Raw genomic sequence first — 24,783 nt, 5'->3', positions numbered from 1 at the left:
CTACAAGGTATACAGCTAAAAAGGAATGGTCAAGGTCACAGGGTATGCAGATCATTTACCTGACCAATGTTAAAGAATAATTACCACGATACTTGTTAAAACAGTAAGGCTTTATCCAAGACTACTATAGTAGGAGTCAACTCTATTGCAGTGGGGAATAGAGCTTGAGCTTAATTCTAAATATAACAAGCACATGTCGGAATTTATAACCAGGAAACAGGGTGATGGGGTCAGTGGATGAAAAATTTCTAACAAGAGACATCAAGCATAGGGGATGAGCATGAGGAGATTCTCATGAAAATTATTTAGAGGATACTTGCACGTCAAGTTCTAGGACTAGTCCTGAACTGGGCTCAAAGGATCCTGACTAAAATTTGGTCAAAGAGCTTTTGTCACCAGATAATGCCAAATTCTTTTCCAAAGTGAACATTACCAATTAACACTCCTCTACAGGGGTGCCTGGATGGCTCAGTGGGTTAAGCTCCCGACTTCGGCTCAGGTCATGATCTCACAGTTTGTGAGTTTGAGTCCCACGCAGGGCCCCGTGCTGACAGCGTGGAGCCTAGAGCCCACTTCCAGTTCTGTGTCTCCCTCTCTCTGCCCCTCCCCTGCTCATGCTCTAGCTCTGTCTCTGTCTCTGTCTCTCTCTCTGTCAAAAATAAACACACACAAAAAAGCCCTCCTCTACAATAGTATAGGAGAATTTATTTTGCTCAACAAACTTGTTAACAGTTACACTTTTCAGGACTAGCCACACTTGTGTGCATGCAATTGAATGCCATTGTGATTTTATTTTTATTTTTCTTGATAACTAATAAGGGGTGTCCTATTTCTATGTTTATAGGTCTTTTGAATTTTCATTTCTTAAAATCTGCATTTAAGTTGTTTTTCACCTATTGGCTTGTGTGTCTTCCATTTATTGATTTTGGGGGGTTCTGTGTATAGTTTGGATACAATCCACTTGTCGGTAGTTGGAAACATCAACTCAGTCTCCCTATAGCTGTTTACCATCTCTTAATAGCTCTTGTTTGTGAGAAGTTCTTAGTTTTAATGTATTTAAACTTGTCAGTTATTTTCTTTAGAGTTTCTGCTTTTTCTGTCAGTTTAAAACATTTTTCACGACACAAATGTCATGAAGTTATTCTCCTTTATTTATTTATTAATTTCCCTTTGCACTGTAAAGACAAGTCATAAGTCTAGTGTCCATATATCTGTAAACCCATTTTTATATTCTCTGTATTTTATTTTATTGCTTTATTACTCTATTTCTGTGCCAATGTCACAGGCTTGACTAAATAGTTTTGTAATATGTTGTAATATTTAGTTTGTTGTCGGAAGTCTCTTCACTTCTTTCTTCTTCCGTAATAGGTATTGATTCTAATTGACTGTTTGAACTTCCATATAAATGTTACAACAATTTGTTTAATTTCACAGGTAATCTGTTCAGATTTTGTCTGGAACATCCCTCAATTTTTCTCTCAATTTGAGAATTGACATTGAATTGGTGTCGCCATTTACTAAATAGACTTCCACTAAATAATCACGTTTTTATTCCCTAAACCTCCTTCTTCTGTTGTGCCTGTCTTGATGATATCTACAAAAATAATTTTTAAAAGAATGTCTTGAAACTCACAGAATCTTTGCAAGGAGTAGAGAGTAAGGTTAAAACCCAGAATCTCTCAGTTTCCATCCGTCTATGGAACTTAAATGCTAGATGAAAAACAAAAACAAAAACAAAAAACTGTATTTAAGTAATTAGACAATTGAATCAGATGTTTATGTTAAGTAATTATCCCTTTAAACTGAGAGATTATAGCTATTTTAGCAGTCTTTGATGGTTTCTTTAATATTGTTATAGCTACAGACCATGCTACTTTCTTATGCGATCCACGTAAACATGAGCCTTCAGCCTACCCCCTCCATTGTCAAATAATTGAAATGGTTTGTACTCTATTTTGGGCTTTCTCGCCAATATTACTGTCTCAGACTCTATGGATATTATTAGGTGAAAATGTTTCAAAAGAGGTCAGTGAGTTCATGTGACAGAGAAGGAGAGAAGAAGAGCAATATTGTCACTCAAGGTACAAAGGTAGAAGTAATAAAATAATTTAAGGCTAGTGAAAAACTTAACCAAGTCGATGAAGTGTTAGGGATTACATGCTCTACAATTTTCAAATCAATGAAAACAAGTAATCCTACTGTAAATAATTCAAATATTGAAGCATGTGCTTACCCTGAGATTTATTTTGTAAATGGCTTTGCTATGAAGATTTTTAAATGTATAATTATCATTTTCTCTCTAATACATATTTAAATTTTCTACCCTTAATTTTATCATTTAAATTTTCCAGCAGCAATTTTTACTTTTGACAAAATGAGCCTCTTTTTTAATGATAGGAATTGGTGTAAAGCAGGATTTGATTAATAGAAATCCACCCTCCATTAAACAATCATGAAATGTTTCTAATCTGTTAATAGAGCCTGGGGTAAGCCACTTAGAAATATAAGTATGTTTAGAATTTGTTATAAATTTCTATTTCCGGACATTCCACCCATTATAAAGTAACTACAGTCAATTTATTTAAAAAATGTGGAGATAATTATTTTGTTTCAAAGAGAATTATTATCGTCCTTATGAACTATTGTAAGTTTAAATGACTCAATAAATGAAGATGCCTTGTAGTATCTGTTTTATTCTCACCTACTTTCTAAAGATATTATATTTAGCTTCACCAAAGAAGATGGTCATTATAAGTATTATTTGCAAGAAATAGCAATACAATATTCTCAAATGAATGAAAAATGTTCCCTATATCTTGTAGTGGGAGACTTCACATTAATTAAACTGGCAAATTATCAATTAACTGAAAAATAAATGCATTAAATATACATCTTAAATTGCAGAATTATTTTAAAGGTAATTGCATCTCTACAGGGTGCCTTTAACCATAGTTAATTACTATTGTAATGCAGAGTTACGATTTCCTTGCATTTTTAATAAGGGTCCAAAACCACCTTTGGAATTTGCCCCCTTGTGTGTCTTCACCAGATATTTAAATCATTTTCTAATGACATGCATTATAAGGGGTTTAGTAACTAAGGCAAAAATCATTAAACCTCCCATTTTTATTTACAGGGTTTCTCATTTCTAATCAGTGTTTTACTTCCCTTACTATTTAAACCATGTATTTTCTTTCATCTGACTTTCACACTTCCTGGAATAAACCTTATAGGTTCTTCTTTTTTCCTGAAGAAAACACTTATAGCTAACATTTTAGTCACTGCTTTATAAAATCGACATAGTCTTTTGCTGGAGGCTTTATTTTAATAAAGAGATAAAAAAAAAAAAAGAAGGTAACTGTGTTTCTTCTCTTGTCACTTATTAAAAGATATTCTCTATGATCACTTGGACTGTTCCTGTACCCATTTAAGAAAAATGAAGCAATGAGACAATCTTGAGGGTATATCCGGTTTGCAAATTGCCTCAAGTTTATACAACTTTGAGAGGTCTCTTTAAGATGATATACAAACAGACATTTCATATAAATGTAAGGACAAGTAAAAATTTAAAGAGGCTCAGGGCGCCTGGGTGGCTCAGTCAGTTAGGCCTCTGACTTTGGCTCAGGTCATGATCTCAAGATTCGTGGGTTTGAGTCCCGTGTAGGGCTCATGTGCTGACAGCTCAGAGCCTGGAGCCTGCTTCAGATTCTACGTCTCCTCTCTCTCTGCCCCTCCCCTGCTCATGCTCTGTTTCTCTCTGTCTCTCAAAAATAAATATACGTTTAAAATAAAATAAAATAAAAAATAAAAATAAAATAAAATAATAAACAGGCTCACTTCTCTCTGTTGAAAAATAAGGAAAGAGACTTTCCTCTCCTTTTTTTTAGGGCATGACTGTAGAAAATGTGTAAGTACTTTCTTCTCTCCATGAAATATCTACATGTCCTGTTAAAAACTATATTGGTCTTTTGTCAGCTTTATGACCCAGAAATGTTTTTCTCAGGGACCTGAGAGCCACCTCTTTGAAATGTAAACATCAAGGAAGATAGCATCCCTATCTTCCAGTTTCTGTGGAAGATTAGGAGCTGAACTTCTTGAGTAGCTCAGGGCAGTTTGCAAAACTACTCCTGTCACAAAGATAGGTATCATTTCTTTCTTCTTTTATTTGTTTCCTGCTACAATAACACTACCACTACAGCCAAATCAAGATTTTCATGAACAACTAGCTCATGCTGATTGAAAATCATATATAGGATGTTAACAACCACCACCACAACGAAACATGCTTAATATAAAGTATATGAAATTACTTATGTTAAAGTGTGAATAGTGAAATCAATGTCAACCCACCTATAAGTTCCAATTAAATGCACGTAAGTCTAATGAATTGGTATGTCTTGGGCAAATTATATATATATATATATATATATATATATACACATATATGTATATATATAACATAATTGCTAAATAACATTGCATTAATCTTTTAATCCAGTAATGTGACATATATCTCTCAGTATCTATAACACATATATCAAGTATATATAAGTATATGTATGTATATATATAGTTTATATTTTTTTTAAAAAAAGCTGACAAAAGACCTATCTAGTTTTCCAAAGGATACATATAGGGGTATCAGGAAAAACTGACTCTAAATATATGAGAATTCAAGAAATACTGACTCTAAAAATATGATATCTGAGCAACAATCCTATACAATAATGAGTTCACCTATAGAATCCTATACAATAATGAGAACACCTTAGAAAGGTGTTCTGAAAACAGCTGAAGGGGGGAAGGCCTTTCATTTTGTACAAAGGATGACTGTGAGGTGCCTAAATTTAATACTTGTTGAAGGCACATTATTCTTTAATCACCAATAAAAAATAGACACTTCTACAGAAACAAATAACTGAAGAAAAATTAGTATTTAATAAATTGGAGTATAGCGAATTTTTGAGCAATTGATGGGGAACAGGAAAAGGGATTGTATTTGACCTTGATGCTAGAAATATTTGTCAGGCACATGGTGTTCATGCCATTGAAATTTGGAGCTATTATATTAGAATGTAAGCCCTTGAGGACAAGACTATTTTTGGTTTTTTGTTTACCTATTTTGCTCTCTGCTGAACCCTCTTTGATTGAAACAGATTCTGGAATATGGTAGATACTCAAGAAATATTTATTGACTGAAAAAAGTGACAGGTAATCTGAAATAAAAAGAGTAATATAAACTTCATGGAAAAAGAAACTGAATTTTAAGAATACTATGTATTGTTACAAAAATAATCAATAAAACATGTAAAAATCATACCACAGTATAATAATGTGCTTGTCAAAAATGTAAAATCAATTAAGACTATTATTTGGATGAACCAGAAGTTAGGTGTTTTTTTCCTTATAAAGCACCAATAGTTAAATCCACAATCATTGCTATAATAATGTTTTTAGAGCTATAACCTTATCCACCCTAAAAAACACAACACAACACAACACAACATAATAAAACAAAACGAACATGTAAATAGTGCTTACACAGGATACTAGACTGGGTGTAGGATGTTGTTTGAAATGAGAAAACTTTTCATTACAAAATTATTTTTTTTTCACCATTGGCATCTAATATTTTGAAACAAAATAGGGAGAACAGAAGAGAAAAGAAGTCAAGGTAAATAGGGGCCAATAAAAGCAAAAAATCATTGTTAAATTCTCACTTGAGCTAGTTTCCATGTCCGAATAGGTATTGAAGCAGTATTTCATCTTTACTGTAATGGTTGTCCCTGTGGCTTGAATTATTTTTTAATTCAAAATAACTTGTAGAAAGTATTTTAAACCCTTTTCATTGTAGTATTTAAACGTGGAATTTTAAGAAGTTAAGTGTTATTCCCATTTGAACATGACTGTTGCTTGCACCCCATGACTTCTTCCTCTTCCTTTTCAGAGTTCTCTGAAGCGGTATCTGTGCAAAAAGAACAATAGGAAAGGAAATTATTCATTTGTTAAGAACTATATGAAGACCTGATGACATTCACTGAACTTTGAGTTTCTCTGGCTTTTAATGTTGAGTGTGAGTTTAGGCTTGGAGACTTAGATGAGCTGTTTATTCCTCTCTTTCATATTTTCCCCTTCTCCCTCAGAGGAAGACTTCAGTTTGCCTCAGCAAGAGGGAATACAGGTGAGGAACTGAACTGACAAGTCAGGTCAATGGGACCAAGCATAGTCCAGGACTACTTACATGGCAGAAGACAAAAGCTTCTGCCTCTATGACCAGGAAATTAAGTGGTTATGTATGGCCTACATTTGTCCAGGGAAGGCAGAATATTTCACATTCTTTGCTACAGAAAATGGAAATGAGCCGGCTCACAGAATGGTATCATCCTTAAGTGCAGAATTTCTTCTTATAAAATTGGGACCTAACAGTTGGCATGCTGAGATTTACTTACAACTGCAGCTCTCTGTGACGGCATTACAATGGAGGTAAAGAGAGGTAAAAGCTTGAAAGGATGCATCTATCTCATTCCTGCTGGTTGTGTTGGAAAAAGGAATACAAGGGTAGAAATATCCACCCCCTTTTTAAAACTAAGAATATATTATATGCCTACTTCTGAATTAGCCAAGGATTCCCCTTGCCCTGGAAGGTAATAGTTCCTACTACTACTGAAAAAAAAAAATGTCTATTTGCTGAAACAAATACTTAAGAAGCAATGAGAAATCCCGGTAGGAAAGATCATCAAAGCATTGGTGGAAGTGGTACCTCAAAAAGTTCTCTAAAAATAGTCAAGATATGCAAACAACCCAAGTGTTCCTCAATGGATGAGTGGATAAAAGAATATGTGGTATCCATATGCAATGGAATATTGCCATGAGAAAGAGAGAAATCCTGTCATTTGCAACAACATGGATGGATCGTGAGAGCATTATACTAAGTGAAATAAGCCAGACAAAGAAAGACAAATACTGCTTGGCATAATTTATATGTATAATCTTTAAAAAAAAAAAGCCAAACTCATAGAGGCAGAGAGTAGATAAGTAGTTGCTAGGGGCAGGAGGATAGAATGTAGGGAGAGGTTGGTAAAAGGATACCAACTTTCAGCTATAGGATGAGTAAGGTCAGGGTGCCTGGGTGGCTCAGTCGGTTAAGCATCAAACTTCAGCTCAGTTCATGATTTCACAGTTCATGGGTTCAAGCCCCGTGTCAGGCTCTGTGCTGACAGCTCAGAGCCTGGAGCCTGCTTCGGATTCTGTGTCTCCCTTTCTCTGATCCTCCCCTATTCATGCTCTGTCTCTCTCTCAAAAGTAAACAAACATTGATGGAAAAAAAAAAAGATGAGGTCTGGGGCACCTGGGTCAGTTAAGCGTCAGACTCTTCATTTCTGCTCAGGTCATGATCTCATGGTTCGTGAGTTCAAGCCCCACTGTGAAAACAGAGCCTGATCGGGATTCTGTCTCTCTACCTCTCTCTCTCTTTCTCATTCTCTCTCAAAATAAATAAATAAATAAAGCTTTAAAAAATGGGTAAGGTTTGAGGATATAATGTAAAACATGGTGACTATAGTTGCATTGTGTAATTGAAGTTGCTGAGAGTAGAACTTAAATATTCTCACTGAAACGAAAAAAAGAAAGAAGGAACAGAAAATTTGTGAGGTGACAGATGTGTTAATTAACTTGTTGGGGAGACTCCTTTCACAATCTCAACTCACCATGATATGCACTTTAAATATCTTAAATTTTTTGTCCATTATACCTCAATAAAACTGAAATTAAAAAAAAAATAGTTAAGATACGAAAAGAGAGTGGGAAGGGAAATGTAGTCCCATAAATTTGGGGCAATGGTACAAAAAAGAGCTTAGAGTAGAAAGTGAACAGAGTATACTTAAAAAGAGCAAGCAGCTCTATCTCAGCTCATGCTGGGAAGCAGTGAGATCTAAAATTGTACATGTAGAGTAGAGACGGGATTTTGAAAAGACAAGTGAGTCATGGCAGTGAATACCCTATGGGTTCTTGTCTGCTCTGAGAGCCACTCATCTGTTATGATGAAAATGTTCTGCATGTGTGTTTCTGTATAATCCTGCTTGTTATGTTTTGTAGATTGATGTTAGGCTTAAAAACAGGCTCTTTGTGAGAAGGAGGAGTATTATGAATCCCAGTGTTAAACTGCCAGTGCTCTTTAGTAAAATTAAAATGCTAATCCACACTCTGAATTTCGTCACTCTTAGTAAACCCTAAAGTAGGTGATTTAGAAAAGAAATTTGAGAATAATTAAGGAGAACATACCCAAAGTGTGATAATCTATTCTCATACTAGCTTCATAGTCTCCACGTTGCAGGAAATAGGTTTTGAACAAATGTGGAAAGGTGTGCTGGTTAAAAGAAGAAAAGAAGTGATTATAAATTCTGCAGCCTACCTCTATTACCGGCTGTGATTCCCAGCCATCTGCACCAAGCAATCAAAAGACCTGCTGGTGCTTAGTCAGAGAAGGAAGTGTCAGCTCCCACACAGTGGTGGTCTAGACCAGAGGTCATAGGACCAATTACGATTAAAAGGACTTTTCCCAACACTGAAAGGGGATCCTTATAACTCCAATTAGACTAGAAAGCATGGGTAGATTGCTTGAATGTAGCAATAATTAAAAATTGCTTTAGTAAGGAACAGATCATTCTCAGAAGTATTTTAGTATTTTTACGTTTTTTTTTTCCCAGTAGGCAACCTATCCAGCCAGAAAAAAATCTAAAAATGTTAGCCAGTTTTTCATTACAAGGTACCATTGGGATGTAGTAGGATTTAACAATGTTATAGTCACTACCATCACAATGATAATTGTTTTGAAAACAGATGATGAACCCACTTGAATTGTGTAATTTCAGTAAATATTAAGAATCTGCATGTTTCCCACTTAAACAATAAATTATTTTAAATTTCAAAGTAATTACAAAGCATTTTTATAGATACATCAGACCCACACAGTATTTTGAATCGCAATCTTTGCAAAGAATTACATATATCTCTTAAACTTTCATAGTTATATGAGCATATAACTCAATATTTGTTTATATTGAGATGAAATTAACAAAATATATAATAATATTTAATTACTCACTTTTTAAAAATCATAGGGTAGATTATGCTTCAGTAGCAAAGAGACTGACATGCTATAACCATATAGTGTCATAATTGCAAATTAATTTCTTACAAATAAATCACTTAATTAAGTAAAATCCTGGGGCATGTTACCCTCCAAAGAGTAGGTAACAATCCAATTGTTAAATAAGCTCAACAGAATTAGAAATGCATACTTTATTCAAAGATAAAAATATTGAGATTATCCTAACGACCTCTAAGTGTCTTCATATGGCAGCAATAAAACATGTACTTAACTACTGTTGTTATTATTTTTGTTGAAACATGAATTTTAAAAGATCTTAGAAATTAGAACAATAATGAGACAATAGCAATATTTATTTATTAACACATCTGAATTTACACTCATTCCCTTATTTCATTCTGACAACAATCTGAAGCACAAGATACAATTATTTTACCATTTAACCCATTCTCTGGCATGGAGAAATAGACCAACAGATATATATGAAGTGAATCCCCTTTTTACTACTGATAAAGCCTATGCTTAGCTAGACAATGGCGCAGAACTAGTAAATGGTAGAGCTGGGTTAGAATGCCAGTCTATCAGATTCCAAATCCCACACACTTTCCATTATGAAATATTTCCTTTTTCTTTTATATCCACTTTGAAGTGTTATTCAAACACTTGGGTGTTTATTTTCTTGGGTGTTTTCTTGACTGTCAATTTTGTCAGATGGGTTATAATACCTCCCTTGGTTATCCACTTTATTTGGAGTGCTTCACACACTGAGAAACAATATAAATTCTTTTTGGTTGACTTCAGGACTCAGTGCTCTACCTTTTCCATTTTGTGATTCTTTTTTAGCCTTTAGTGACTTTTATCTTCACTCAATATTCTCCTACACTCCATCTTATCATCACCTGGAAATTCCCAACCAATTAACACTTGAGTTGAATGGTTCCTTTCCCAAATCACAAATCAGCTTATTCATCTCAGTTAGTATCAGGTTACATTTTCTTCACCTGTTATGAAGTCCTCCTGTTGCTTAAACCCTCTATTTTTCCTTTCTTTCACTTCTCATGATCTTTTTCTTCCTCATCTAAGATTCCTTACCCATCACGTCAAACATTCTCTGATTATTTTTTTTTTTACAGTTCTTTTTCTCTATGATGTTTTGATCACAATGCCTGGGGGGAAAAAGTGCCCACCTTCTCTACACACACACCTAGTCAGTGAGCACTACTGGAGATGCTTGCAAAATGAGGTAGATTTGTGACACTACAGATTTATGGCACCCAACCTCACCTTGAACCTTAATCACAACTTGTAACTTTCACAATTCCTTCTTCACTCCTTGCTCCCATTCTTTAAAATAGCTATTTAAATATTTTTGCATAAGTCCCCATAAATCTCCCGAAACTCTCCTCACATCCCCCTCTTTCCTTTTCTCCTACATTCAGTAATATCTACAACAGTGTAGAAGACATAATTATTGAATGAATGTCTTCCCATTTAATAGATCAGTCTCTACTTCTGCCACCAGACTAATATACTGATCTGCATCTAGACTGTTCTTTAACTCTCCTTTGCCAAAGGACGCAACACTACTTCTCAGTTTTATGCTCTTTCTTTCTCTATTCTTTATATGTTCATTCTTGCCCTCCCTGCTGACTCCTTTCCATTAGCTTATAAACATCAAGTTACCAAGGTTTCCCATTAAACCCCCTCAATCTTTTGGCTTTCTAGTCTTACTATAGTGTTCTTCTCTTCAAGGCATCTCAAAAGTTTGCAACACTGGCTTTCTCCATTTCCTTATGTCCCTCACTCAAACCACGACAACTCCATCATTGCCACGCCATAGCAGGAAAATTTCTTTCAGTAAATTCCCCACTCTGTCTTATTTCCAATAGATAAAAATTAATGTTCTTTTCATTTGACCTACTGGCAATATCTGAAGTTGCTGGATACTTTTTATACAATGAATTATTTGTCTTCTTTTCTTTTTGATTATTTCCTAATTTCCTTTGTGGGCTACTCTTTGTGTGCATTCTGTAAATGTTCTAAGGACTTTTTTTTTTGGAATTTTCATTGATGTTTTCACTTTCAGCAGAAGATCTACTGCTACATTTACATTAAATAACACAGTGCCTAGCATATGGGAAGTGCATGGTAAATATTTGTTGAATAATTAAATAAAGATTATTTTCATCTGTTAGGATTCACTGTGTTCAATGACAATCTGGTTCAGAAAATTTCTAATGCTTAAGGTTATATTTTAGAGATGAGGTTCTTTCTTTTAAGTATATGAGGAACTGTGCTTTTCAGACTATTTTGATATGCTATGCTTTATTTTCTTTCTTTGTCCAATAGGAATAAAAGAATATAAGCAGGACTATAGTACTTTTGTAAAAAGGAGAACATATCACAAAAATGTGTTTTCCTTTTTTTATACACAAAAATTATACATAAATATTAAATGATGATTAAATCTTGGCTTTATTAACGTGAATGTGTGGAATTTTATATTTTGACCTAATCATATTTATCCAAACTCACATCAATAATTATCTTTAATATCTTTACAGGGAAACACTTATTAATAATCATTGTAAATCGATGAAACCTACATAGTTTGTTGTCCATCTTTTGATAAGATTGAAAATTTAAGTACATTTAACTGTCACAAAACTGGAAACAAAGGTAAATTGATCCCAAGGTACAGGAAGATTTTCTGAAATGTTGATATGCTGTCACATAATAAATATTATCAATATGTTTTTCAAACCTCTTATGAATTAAATTACCATGAGATGCAAAACAAAACAAGAACAAAAGAAATGACTCCGGCATATAAATGCCTTCTTCAAATGATCCTTTGTTCTTACAAGGCCATGGTTTAATTATCATCCTTATTCTAAGCATCTGGTTCACTGCTTTGATTTAGTGAAAGGTTAGTTTGACCCCACACTCAGAAAAAAAAAGTCTTTATAAGGTAGTGGAAGTAACAATTATTACCTGGAGATTATTTATCAAAAGCAGGATTTTTAAGGATGAAACAGTCACTGTTTATCAAATAACTGACCTTGACGAGCTGGATAAAGTTGACCTAAACTTTAGCTCTTATAGATATGTTAAGGATAATACATTTTTTCCTCTTTAAAATGAATGTTCAATTGTCCAATAAAAACATATCTCATTCTTTTAAAGTCCTTGCATCTTACTTTGATAAAATGTAGGCTCAAAGATTCCAAATATAGACTCTTAATAGTTCTTTATTTCCCCCAGATTAGTATTTATGTGGTAAATGCCATGTAATTGCCTATTTTATGTCACTTTATTACCTGAGGCATTTCTAAGAAAGAGAAGTTGTGAGTTAGAAGGTACTTGAAGAGAAAACTTCACTGTTCACCGTTCAGGATTTGTCAGTATGTGTACATACTTGTGTATGTATACATAGATATGTATGTTTGTGTTAGGGACAGGTTTGAAAAGATTCGTGGAAGAGAATCACATTGGAAGAGGAAGACGATCAAAGTAACACTGATTGAAATTACCTGCGCTATTGAAGTGATGTACTTGCTGGCCACTTCGCCCTCTCCCCAAAAGGAGAGGGAAAAATCAGCTTTTTTAAGGCTTTTGCAGAAGCTCTTTCCCATACTGTTCATGTTATGATATGATCATGATCAGTAGGGCAAAACCATAAAGTTGGTTCAGGATTACACCAACTATAGAGTAAGGAGATCTTTCATCTTTTCTACCCCTGTTCTCCATCATTTTTGCTTTGTCTGGAAGGAGAAGGATTGAAGGATCAAGGCTTGGCAGGGAGAAGCCAGGAGCAAGGTACTGTCCCTTGTATCATGCCAGTGTAAGCAGAAGGTATTCTCAGATAAGAGTGTTAGTTAAGGTGTTAGGATAATCAGCTAATTAACAATTTTGTGTGTAGTGGAAGGAGGCAGAGTCTTACCAAGCTCTCAAGTGCAGGAATATTGAGGCTTCCAAGTCCTGAAACACCAGAGGTTATCTATCAACAAAACTGCCAGCAGCTAAAGGACTGTGTGTGACTCTTAAGTCCCAGAGTAAATATTGCAGTTATGGAATGGTGGGAACCGGTGTTCTTATTCTAAATGGGAGAGGAATGGCTAAAAATATAAACAGACTGAAAATGCCCCAAAGGTTGTAAAATCTATTTATTTGCTCATGTTTTAGGTAAATGTTTCAAAAGCTGTTTTGGAACATGTTGCTCTAAAGGGAAAGCTCTATTTCTAGTAACAATTAAGAACTAGTTTCTAACTTGTACTTTTATATTTGCCACTAGCAGTATGATTTCTAAACGCAGTCCTACATTCTCGAGATATCACTCATGAGCAAAGCAGGCTCTGAAGCTACCAAATGTGTCTATTTCAAAATGTGTCTAGCTGGGCCAGGTACTAATAGAGTCCACAGAATCCACTTTAGAAAGGTCCCATTCTAGTATTCAAGCATTCAGTCTTCAGTTAGCAACTTTTAATTGAGAACCTACTAATTTCTGGACACTGCTGTCACTCCCAGACCTGACTCCTAAGCTGCCACCTAGGCAGGATTTCATTACGTGGGTTTGACTGCTTCTCCTCCCCTATGGCTGATTATCTAAGTACTTGTGTCCTATGAAGGACTCTGGGAGTGGACAGGGGCATTTGGAGCAAACTCCCCAACGGTTTCACCTCTCTAGAGATTGCCTAGATATTAACAACTCAGGTCAGCCGGAACCTCTTAACACTACCTTCACAAATAGGAAACTCCTTAGGTTAGCTTTAAACACATTGTAGGAAGTGACAAGTGTTAGAAAATGTGTTGGTACAAAAGAAATGCAAGTTCTACTCCAAAAAGGCTACGAGTTGTGATCATTAAGCCTTGACCTGAAATTTATTTTCAGTTCATTTTAAAAACAAGTAAAACAAACGATCAGAAACTCTCTCAAAATCTTAAGAAAGGGACATATCAAAGACTTCAAACATATCTATATTGATCTAAGTCTTCTTTCATTTTTCCTATTTTGAACTATTGGAGCATGCATTCTATTAGTAATCATTTTAGCTTAAAGAATAAAAAAAGAATCAATCAAATTGATTGATAAAATTATTCTCAAAATACCATGATGTGAGTGATAAATATAAGATATGAAATCCTATAAAAACTTTTACATTTTAGGAGCACCTGGGTGGCTCAGTCGGTTCAGCGCCCTACTCTTGGTTTTGACTCAGGTCATGATCTCACAGTGCATGGGTTCTAGCCCCACATCAGGCTCCATGTTGACAGCTCAGGGCCTGTTTGGGTTTCTCTCCCTCTCTCTCTCTCTTCTCTCACTCTTTCTCAAAATAAATAAATAAACTTTTAAAAAGTTTTACATTTCAATCTCTATTACATACACTATGATGGCTCTACCATTATGCAAACATATATTTCAGGAATTTGATTTAATACTCATGTTTACATTCTTAATTAAATATCAAGACTATAAAATGCAAAAATTGATGTTTTTCTTGCTGCATAATATTTATATAGACTTTTAGGGAAAAGCAACTGCAAACCTCTATTTTTATAGATTTAAATATGTGGACATAACATGCACAGTCTGCCTTGTAAGGCTTTGATGGAGCAATGCAGTCTTTCTGGAAAATGATTCAAGTGACTATCATAATTATCAAATTTTCTACGTGACTCCAGCACCTAGCATAAAACTTGTCTTTAGTAACTTAGTATTTCTTGAATAAATGAATGAACTGTATTTCTCCATATCAAATATGTATTTTGGTACAATGTTTAGCTCAGGAGGGGGTTAAAATATTATCAACAGGTCTTTTTTTTTTAATGTATACTATGTGCCATACATTGATATAATGTAAAGATGTGTTCTCATCAAATCCCAAATTAGATTAAACAGATTCACTATTATGGATTTTTGTATTTTGTAGTTTTTTAATTAGAAAGCAACAAAGATATGTTAGCATGAGGTTACTCAATTTGAATAAATGAGACATGCTGCATAACAATCCAACAGGTGTCTTTTTCTGACAATACATACTTATGGTTTGGAATGGCATATGATGGTTCAGATCACAAATGATTCTCAATCAGGAGGGAGTTTGCCCACAAGAGGTCATTTGGCAATACCTCCTATCTGAAGACATTTCTGGTTGTCACAAATGGCAGGGTGTTATGGACATCTACTGAGTAGAGGTCGGGAATGCTGTTAAACATCCTACAATATGCAAGACAATCCCCTATACCAAGAATTATCTGACCCCAAATGTCAATAATACTGAGGTTGAGAAATCCTGAATTAGCAGAAGTATTCACGTGATTTGGGACCTCAAAGTAGGGAATATAAGAATTTGTATTTAATAGAGTTTTAATAGTTCTTTTTTACAGGTACTGATGGCAGTGACTAAGCAAGAACATTTTCATATATGTATATCTTCGCTAAAGAAAAAAAAGCAGCATGGCCGATACAAGCTACAAGTGCAGATGCTGGTACATGAAAGGTTTCAGCCTATATTCTTTCCCTTGTTCAGAGGTCACATTATTTTAGAACACAAACTTATATATTCTATCTTTTAGGGAGTGATTTTTGCCTTTGTTATGGTTATGTTTGTTGATTTAACAAATAAATCCCCAAATCTCAATGGCTTCATCCTACAGAATATTTCTTGCTCAGCAATGAATCCAATGTGGCTTTTCTTATTTTGGAGTAGCTCTACTCCATGTGGTGATACAATGACCTAGCTCTGCTCCATTTTATGGCTGCACCATCTCTATATCTCAAAATCTCTACCTCAAACTTGAAGAAGAAGAGAGCACAGTGCACCTGCTTTTCAAAAGCCCTGGCCCAGGGATTTACTCATCATCTTCTGCTCACATTCCATTGGCGAGAAATGGTCACTTACCTCTACCTGGATTCAAGATGTGCTGAGCAGACACATTTCACTTCATACACAGTTAGTTTCACTTTATACAGGGAGAGAATACATTTTTTGTGTGAGTACAGCTGACTTTTGTTACCAGAATCCAATTCACTTATTCCATAATCGAATTTTAAAAGCCTATTAAGCGCTGGGCACTCTACTAGATTCTAGACATACACAAGTATGAACAGTTCTTGACTTTGAGGGATGTGCAGTCTAGTAGGGGTTTTTACCCATCTCAGGTAATTCCTGTGAACTAGAATCTTGTACTTGAAGAAACTAGGCAGAGTACCTTGAAATATTTCTGTAGCTTGGTTAGTGTAAACATTTTCTCAGTGCTTGCTATGGACTGATGGGTTGCATCCCCTCCAAAATACTTATGTTGAAACCCTACCCTCGGTGTTAGGAGGGGTGGAGCCTTTGGAAAGTTATTCGGATCTGATCAGGTCATGCCAGTGGAGCCCTCACGAGTGGGACCAGTATCTTTATTAGAGTCACACACGAGAGAGCTTCCTTCTTCTCTCTACTCTGCCTTGTGGAGATCCTACAAGAAGCCAGCAATCTCTAACCTGGAAGAGGTTTCTCGCCAGAGCTTGACCATGCTAGCACCCTAATCGTGAACTCACAGCCTCCAGAACTGTGAGATATAAATTTCTGTTGTTAATAAGCCCCCCAGTCTATGGTATTTTTGCTAGAGCAGCTCAGTCTGCAACGAATACCATTTACAGTTATCTCTAAGTGCATTTGACCTCAGGGAAAGCCTATAAGACAAAATTGCCCTGATCAGTATCTCTGATGAAAAGATGTGGCCAGAATTTCAAAAAACAAAGAATCTTATCATTAATAGTGGTCCCTCCTTACATAGGGCTAACTTTGGACGCAGAGATATTTCAAAACATTTACAAAAGCTTCTTTCAAATGTTTAAATATGAAATCATGTAAGAAAATATTTTTTGTTCTAGCTATTTATCTTTTTCTTTGGATGAGGCTATATAAAGGAAAAATGAAAAGAAAAAGAGAAAGAAATAAGACCTGCAAATCCTGCTACTTCTACACTTCCACAGACAGGTACCACACTTTACTCTCCTCTAAGGTCACAGAGATGGCCATTTGTTTATTTCAAAATCAGTTCTATGCCTCAAAACTGGTGTTTTACAATGTGGGTCCTTAGTGATACCAATTTACTGTTTTCAACTGTGGCAGAGAACTTTATCTACCTATCGCAAACTCTTTTATCCTGTTTCAATTAATAACAGACTCATTTTTAACTCAGTACTTTACCTCTCAGAATGAAAGACTGCATTTTCCAACTTCTTCCTGGGATAATTGTGGCCATGTGTCTAATGAGATATAAATGGGAATGTAGCTCCCATTAGACAAAGGTTTAAAGGGAAATTATTCAACTGAAGAGTCCATTTTTTTTTTCCTTTTGTTTTGCTTCCTTTGCCCACTCAGCATCAAGACTCTGAGAGCTGTATTTCCAGCAGTCATATTGGATCATGAGGAATTTGGAAATCCAGCCATACACCAACATTGTACACCATGATACAACCAAGATGCGAGCTGGTGTCTGGCAAACATGTTGGATATGCCATACCTCACTTGGACTCAATCTCTCAATTTCTTCTTTAATGAGAGAGAAATACATTTTTATCTTGCTTAAGCTACACTGATTCATTTGCTCTTTTTTCTTTTCTTTCTTTTTTTTTTCTTTTTGCTGTGTTATTTTTAGTTAAACTGCATTCTAACAGATACTACTATCAAGATGAATTACAGGGAATTACTCCTATACTTTTTTCAAGACTCCATTTAATCTTCATATTTTCCACAAGCCCTTGCTCGACTTCTCTGGGATTAAGTGAACCCTTCTGTAAACTCATGTAGAAGTTGCCATTTTTAATTTTTTTCAAAAAGTTTATTTATCTATTTTGAGAGAGAGTGCACCCATGCAAGCGGGGTAGGGGCATAGAGAGAGGGTGAGAGAGAATCCCAAGCAGGCTCTACCCTCAGCTTGGATACTGACACAGGGCTTGATCCCACGACCATGGATCATGACCTGAACCAAAATCAAGAGCCGGCCACTTAACCAACTGATCCACCCAGGTGCCCTTAGAAGTTGCCATTTTTAATATTTCACTTTGTGACTGTTTTTCTAGTTCAGGTAAACTATTCATTGAAGGATAGCATAAAACCTGAAAGGTGAAGATATCATCATTGCACAGTTCAGTGAATTTTCAGAAAGCAAATATACTCGTGTAACTATTATCAATCCTCTAGAAGAATTTTTTGTAATCAACTTCAATATCTACATGCCACCAAAGGATAATCATTATCCTGTCTTTTAACAAAATAGATTGGTTTTGTCTGAACTTTATATAAATAGATCTATACTGTACATACTCTTTCTTAAACCTACATTTTTCCCTCAATATTACATAAGTGAAGCATATTTATATTTTTGAATGTTGCATTTATTTTTTTGTTATCATTACTTTATAGTATTTTCTAGTATATTATGTTCCAGTTTATTATTTTTAAAAAATTTTTACTCTGATAATCCATTGTGGTTGTTTCCAGTTTGGAGGTATTATAGTGCTGCTACTTACATTCTTTTACCAATCTTTGGCATATGTGTTAATTTCTTTTTTGTTGTGTAGCCAGAAGTGGAATTGGTGGTTCATAGGATATAGGAATGTCTATCTTTAGTAGTAATGCTAAATAGTGTTTCAAATTGGTTATGCCAATTTACACGCCTACCAGCAGTCTCTAAGTAGTCCTCTGTTACTTGTTTATCATGAAGTCCTACAGCAAGCTAACTTAGATATTATTTGTGTTTATTCCTTATCACTTAAAATGTATTGAGAAAGGGTACATCGTTTCTATTTACTTGTTTCTAACCTACCACTTTTGGAGTATTCCACTGTGATGATGATAGTTACAATGTTACAGTGAAAAAAAATGTATTAGTTAAACTCTTAAAGATATTTCCAAATTCATAAGTTAAAATGAATTAGGTAATTTTCTGGACACTCTGAGGCTATTTAGTTTGGTCTGTTATTATCTAGCAGATATTTTATTATTTTTTAAAATTTTCTTAATGTTTAATTATTTTTGAGAGAGAGACAGAGTGTGAGCAGGGGAGGAGCAGAGAGAGAGAGGGAGACACAGAATTCAAAGCAGGCTCCAGGCTCCAATCTGTCAGCCCACAGCCTGATGCAGGGCTCAAACCCATGAATAATGAGATCGTGATCCGAGCCAAAGGCAAATGTTCAGCCGACTGAGCCACCCAGGTGCCCCTGTCTAGCAGATATTTTAGCTTTTTTTGTTATAAGTAAATATATTTTTGCAAATAAATATACGACTTGACTAAAAGACATTTAGAGTTTAGAGAAATTTAGAGAAATTTCAGAGTACTAGATAATAGATGTTTCAACACATCATACATGCTAACTGGAAAGATGTTGCAAACATTAGGAAAGTTGGTTTGGTGAAAAGATATTTCTAAAAGTATATTGCTAAAAGTAAAGGAGAATGTCCTACAATATAAGCCACCTTTACTGACTACAATTGTAAGTGATCTGACACTTATAAATTGTCACTGGCAACTTTCTAGGCTTTTCCTCAGCCTTTGAGAAACATGTTGGCTTTATATTACCGAGCCGTCTTTGACCTCAACACTTCTAGCTTTACATGTGTTATGAATTCATGGCTTTGTGACAAAAACATGGCCTTCTGAGGTATGTGTAGTGCTGTGTGTTAGGGAGAGGATTTGCTCTCTGGAGCAGGAAGTGTTATCTTGGGGCTAGCAGGAAGGAATACAGCTTGACAGTGAAAGTGATCAGTCATTAGTAATCAAGTATAACAGGTCCACAGTAGAGATTCATAGTAGTTCTATGCTGGGAATTTAGAATCAAAGGCAAGGTGATCTTTGTAGAACATATCAAGGGCAATGAAGATTGGAGAGAAATGAGCTATAGATGCAAAGCTGAGTTATAGCAGACACTCCATACAAAATCCAGACCAGTGAGAAGAGATCACCTCATGAAATAGCACCTGTGAGAGTTAAGTAGGGGGCAGTCACAGGTCACAGGAAAATAAGCAAATATGTTTTTTGTTTGGGTGACAATATTCTGTGGAGGTAAGGAAACTTTGGGAGCCAGGAGACTGAGTCCAAATCATTTCCAGTAGATTGTATGGCCCTTTGGCATAGGTATTTGACCTGGGAAAGGGAGGACAGAAGAGAAGGAAGGAAAAGTATTGAAGGAGAGGGAGGAAGAACAAGTACATTGCTAAGTACTTCGTTTAGCAAAATGAATTTAATATAGTTACCATCCTCACAAGATTTATCGTCTAGCAGAAGAAATGGACTTTTATATAATAAACAATAATATAATGAAATGAGTTTCATATTAACATTATGAGAGGTAGCCTCATAAAAGGGAAAGAACACAATAATCAGATTCAGAGAAACCTGGAATTCAGTGCCAGGACTATGACTGTAATCACTGTTCTTATCTGTGAAATGAGAAGACTGAAAGCAACTGATATGGATTTTTGTTATGATTAAAAGTCATAATCAATTTAAGTGGCCTTGATAAAACCTAATATTATTTTATTATTGTTGTAATTATCTTGTGCCAGCTACTGGTCTAAGTTCTTTACATATATTAACTCATTTCTCTTCATAACATTCCCATGAGTCAGGTATACTTATTACCTAATTTAATATAAGGGGACTGAATCACAGAGAGGTTTAGACACTTGACTGAGATCTATCTGGGAAATGGTTGAGTCATATTCAAATGCAAGTTCTAGGCATCTTAGGCAATTAATATAAAATAGCTTAACAACAACAACAAAGTCCAACGGGAACACAGATGTGTTTCCCACATTTCCTTTGTTTATGGGTATAAAAAACCCAAAGTATCATAAACCAAAAGGAGTTGGTAATTAGTGCACCAAACTGAACTCCAGAAAAGTCAGTGGTAGATATGCCCTTAAGGATGTTGGAAACTTTAATACCATCAGTTTCCCATTGTTTGCTCTTGTCTTTGCTTTCCTCTGTGCATTCATTTCTCAGCAATACTTGAACCTCAGCATTATCAGCCCAGTGCTTGTATCCTCATTGCCTTATGGCCACAGAGGAACAAGACACTTCTCCCTAAGTTGTGTTTGAACAGTACCAGAAAAAGGCTCTGGTTGGCAAAGACTGGGTGAATGTGGGACAGAAATTATGCCTAAGAAAGAGCAGATGGGAGGAGCAACCCAAACAAGGTTACCAGGTTTACAGGCGTGAGGTACACAGCTATTAAAATTCTTGTCTCTTCTAAAGGAGGAACTGAGTAAATTTGTGTGGGGAGAGAGAAAGGGGCTGGTGATGTCTACGATGGCTTTAATTTCCTGAAAATTATGCAAGCTTCATTTTATTCTACCATGTAACTTCAAATGAATTCATTATATCCCTAATTATAGTTTTATTTGATACATTTTGGAAGCCTTCGATATATTATATATGGCATTTGATGGCAGGAATTTGACTAAAATAAAGATTTCTGCTTAGAAGATAGGCACAAAAATGTAAAATACCTTCAAAGGAAGTCTTAATTCTTCACAAAAGGTTATCCGAATGATTTTCCTGAGTATTTCTATCTTTTAAAAAGGTACATATTATGTGGTAATTGTTCTTTTAACTACTGACACAATTAACGCCTAATGCATGAGAAATATAATTTATGGTTTTATTTGGCATGTACTTACGCACCTGCATAGCAATTACTGATGTGACATTTTTGTCTGCACTATAAAGCATTGCACATCCTCCCTTTCATCAGTTTAAAATTGAAGCAAAGAGGCTCGCTCCTTGGGGAGTACCTGCCCTGATCTTATCTGGTAGAATGAAAATATGATTGCCTTACTGACACTATAAATTATGCTTTCCCAACTCGAGGACCCTTCTGCAATAGTAATCTACACCATTAGTGTGACTTTTTTGCTCTATAGGAAGTTGTTTTACCTTTACAGTACTTAAATAGAAAATCTTTCTTTTTTTTTTTTCATCTCAAATTATATGGCAATTGAACACCACAAAGAAGTATTTCCTATGAAACACGTGATGTAACGTTTCTCTTTATTTTAATGATGGACATAAGGATCTGATTCAAATGGTGAGTAAGTATCAAAACTGTAAAGTTAAGTGAAACTATATCAATTTCTTCCTTTGAAATAAGTGGTTAAATGGCTCTCTTGGGTGAACTTTTTCTTTAACTTTTTCCATTTACAATGAATTGGAAACACAAATAGCCAATAACTGTCACTGCCTTGAAAGTGAAAGTGAAATCCTTGTTTGTGTGGTCTCTGTAGACATTTCATGCCAAAGGTGGTGATTTCTTCAAGGTTCTTGTTATACCCATAACCTCAAATGCTTTGGGATGAAACTCTGCTCAGGTATCTGTTTTTTTCTTTTTAACTGATAGCTTTCAACTTTTAAAATTATATATATATATATTTTTTTTCTTTTTCTGTTTCTTGTCTTCCTGTAATGTCACTTGCTTTCCCTTCTATTCATTAGTTTCTTTGGAACTAAAAGAGAAAAAAAGCATTTTTAAATTCACCTCAAAATACTTTCCCATCAAACTGCTCTTGAAAAACCTATTTTTCATGACACAATTGCAGAATAAACCTATGGTTAATACCTTATTTACACAAACTGAAGGCTGTTATATCTGTGTTTGGCGACCTTGAAACTATATTGTGCTCAGTGCCCTTTTTATAACCTTAATTACTGGGGAATACAGAGCTTTAAAGAAAGACTAACATTTCACTTTAACATCCACAATAATCTATTATAAAGCCAGCTAAGCCAGTCCCCAAATACAGAGAAATGTTATTACATGCTCAGCTAGCTGTCAAGGGGCCATGAGTCAGTGGCTTACAGTTATCAAAAGTAACAAGGTTGTTCAGAATTTCCTCCAACAAAGCCAGCCAGCTTATGGAAGGATTAAGCTCTCTTTGATTAGAACAACTGGAACATGTCCTACCCTTTTAATTAGCATTCCCTTTTGCTTGGTGGAGGCTGGTAATTTGACACTCACATTAGGCATCTCAAGATATGATTTGGTATTTTGTCCCACTCATGAGCATTAGAGCCATGGTATATACTTCTGCATCAACTAAATTCGAGCTGCAGAAGGATTTATGTTCAAAACCCTGTAAAATCCCAAGGGCACTATGCCTTTAATAGACAAAATGTAATAACACTCCAATATAATGTGTGGCAGGAGACGCGGTTAGCCTTTAGGCATAGTATATTACCCTAAGGCCATGCTCTTTTTGCTTTCTATCTTTGGGAACAAAAAGTTTTATGTCAGCTTTATTGATACTTCACAGGTTTACATTTTAATTCATACCTTAAGGCAATTCAGTGAGGGAAGACCTCTACGTATGCTGCTGGATTACTTAGTTGGTAAGTAAATAGAATTTGTCAGTGACCACACTAAATGGAACAGAGTGGAGGCTTCTAGAATGAAAAAGGGAGACGGCATCTGCTGCCACTCCTCAAGGACACATGATCTGTCTGTAAATAAATTTAGGTGTAAATCTCTCCTTTCCCCAACTTCCTGGCTGACTCTACTTCCATTATTCTAGCATTTCTATGTTCCCTTATTTCCTCTACTTCCTTTTGATTTCCTTTTCCATTTTTCCTTATCTTATTTCTTTCCTCTGGTTCCTCTCTCACCCCCTTGCCACCCTTTAAGTAAGACTTGAATAATAATGTTCCTGTTGTGAAAACTGCCTAGTGTTTTGTTTGTTTGTTTGTTTGTTTGTTTTTCTGATTGTTACCCAGAGCAAAAATGGCAGAATTCAGAAGGAATTTGTGGAAGTGGAGCTTCTGTTACTCGTAATTGAAGAAAGAGTAATTCTCCCCATGTAATTGAGAAAGAGTAAGTAAAGTAAAAAAAAAAAAAAAAAAAAAAAGTAACTCAACTGGACAAAGACAGACAACCTAATTCAATTTTTTTTTCATCTTTAGTACAGTCTTTTCTACAATTGAGTAGCTATTGCATCTCCTTTATGTCTAAGGGGACATTCGATGTTTTAATTCTAAGCTACCCAGTTTAGATTTAAACTTCAGAATATTCTTTTTCAAGTCATTTTCAGAGAATTATGACTAAAGATTCTTGTAAATTTTCATCCTTCAAAATGTATCTAAGTATTTCTGGTGTTTATACTTGAATAGTAATCATTTCAGTCAAGCATTTATGAGGCACCATGATTGAGAGAAGCACAGAAGATATTAGAGAAGCAAAATGAATTACTTGTCAATTGCAAGGGACAGATAGGACAAGGGTAATGTCTAATAAGAGGCATCTTACACAATTTGCAAATATGACCGGTTTATTTAGAAACCAGAGCCCTTCTTTATCGTTAGTTGTTTTTGTTGGGTTGTTTATGTCGTGAGGTGAGTTGGAGGGTACGTCAGGTGGGAAGAAGGAGCTCCATGAATTCTCCTAATTAAGGGTGAGTGGAATTGACTATTCTTAGTACTTCTTTTTTCATTGTGAAGTAGAAGGTGAAAATCTTAAGTCAGAGTAGAGCAATGGGTTTGGAGATTTGATGAGAGCAGAGAGGTTTTGAAAAGGGTTTTGGATATAATGGCAAAGAAACTATGGAAGAGCTCCTGGGCCACACTGAGGGGCTAGTTTTTGAGTTGGGAGATCTCCCCCCACAGCTCTCAACTTACCCACTGTATAAAAC

The 24,783-nt window shown here is 35.2% G+C and overlaps 2 long non-coding RNA genes across 5 annotated transcripts in view; one reads left to right on the top strand and one right to left on the bottom strand.

Annotated features, from left to right (window-relative positions):
- Positions 1-1,567: 1,567 nt before the first annotated feature.
- On the bottom strand, positions 1,568-23,488 carry LOC122230993. 2 transcript variants are annotated; one of them, XR_006208070.1, is made up of 5 exons: positions 23,436-23,478; positions 16,012-16,072; positions 8,281-8,365; positions 5,721-5,965; positions 1,568-1,710 (listed from the first exon to the last, which is right to left on the bottom strand). It is a non-coding gene; the product is annotated as an uncharacterized LOC122230993 (long non-coding RNA). The 2 variants fall into 2 exon arrangements; XR_006208069.1 differs by lacking the exon at positions 16,012-16,072 and having other exon boundaries at positions 23,436-23,488.
- LOC122230995 overlaps positions 23,478-24,783 on the top strand; it is a 33,602-nt gene continuing 32,296 nt past the window's right edge. For 2 of the 3 annotated variants that reach the window (XR_006208073.1, XR_006208072.1), the window contains exon 1: positions 23,478-23,969. This is a non-coding gene — a long non-coding RNA (uncharacterized LOC122230995). The remainder of the gene's footprint in view (positions 23,970-24,783) is intronic. The other variant, XR_006208075.1, reaches the window with a different exon arrangement.

Source organism: Panthera tigris, chromosome A1, assembly GCF_018350195.1.
Source record: "Panthera tigris isolate Pti1 chromosome A1, P.tigris_Pti1_mat1.1, whole genome shotgun sequence".
NCBI classification, from domain to species: Eukaryota; Metazoa; Chordata; class Mammalia; order Carnivora; family Felidae; genus Panthera; species Panthera tigris.
Note: the sequence above shows the minus strand (reverse complement) of the source record. Positions and strands in the feature narration are given on the sequence as shown.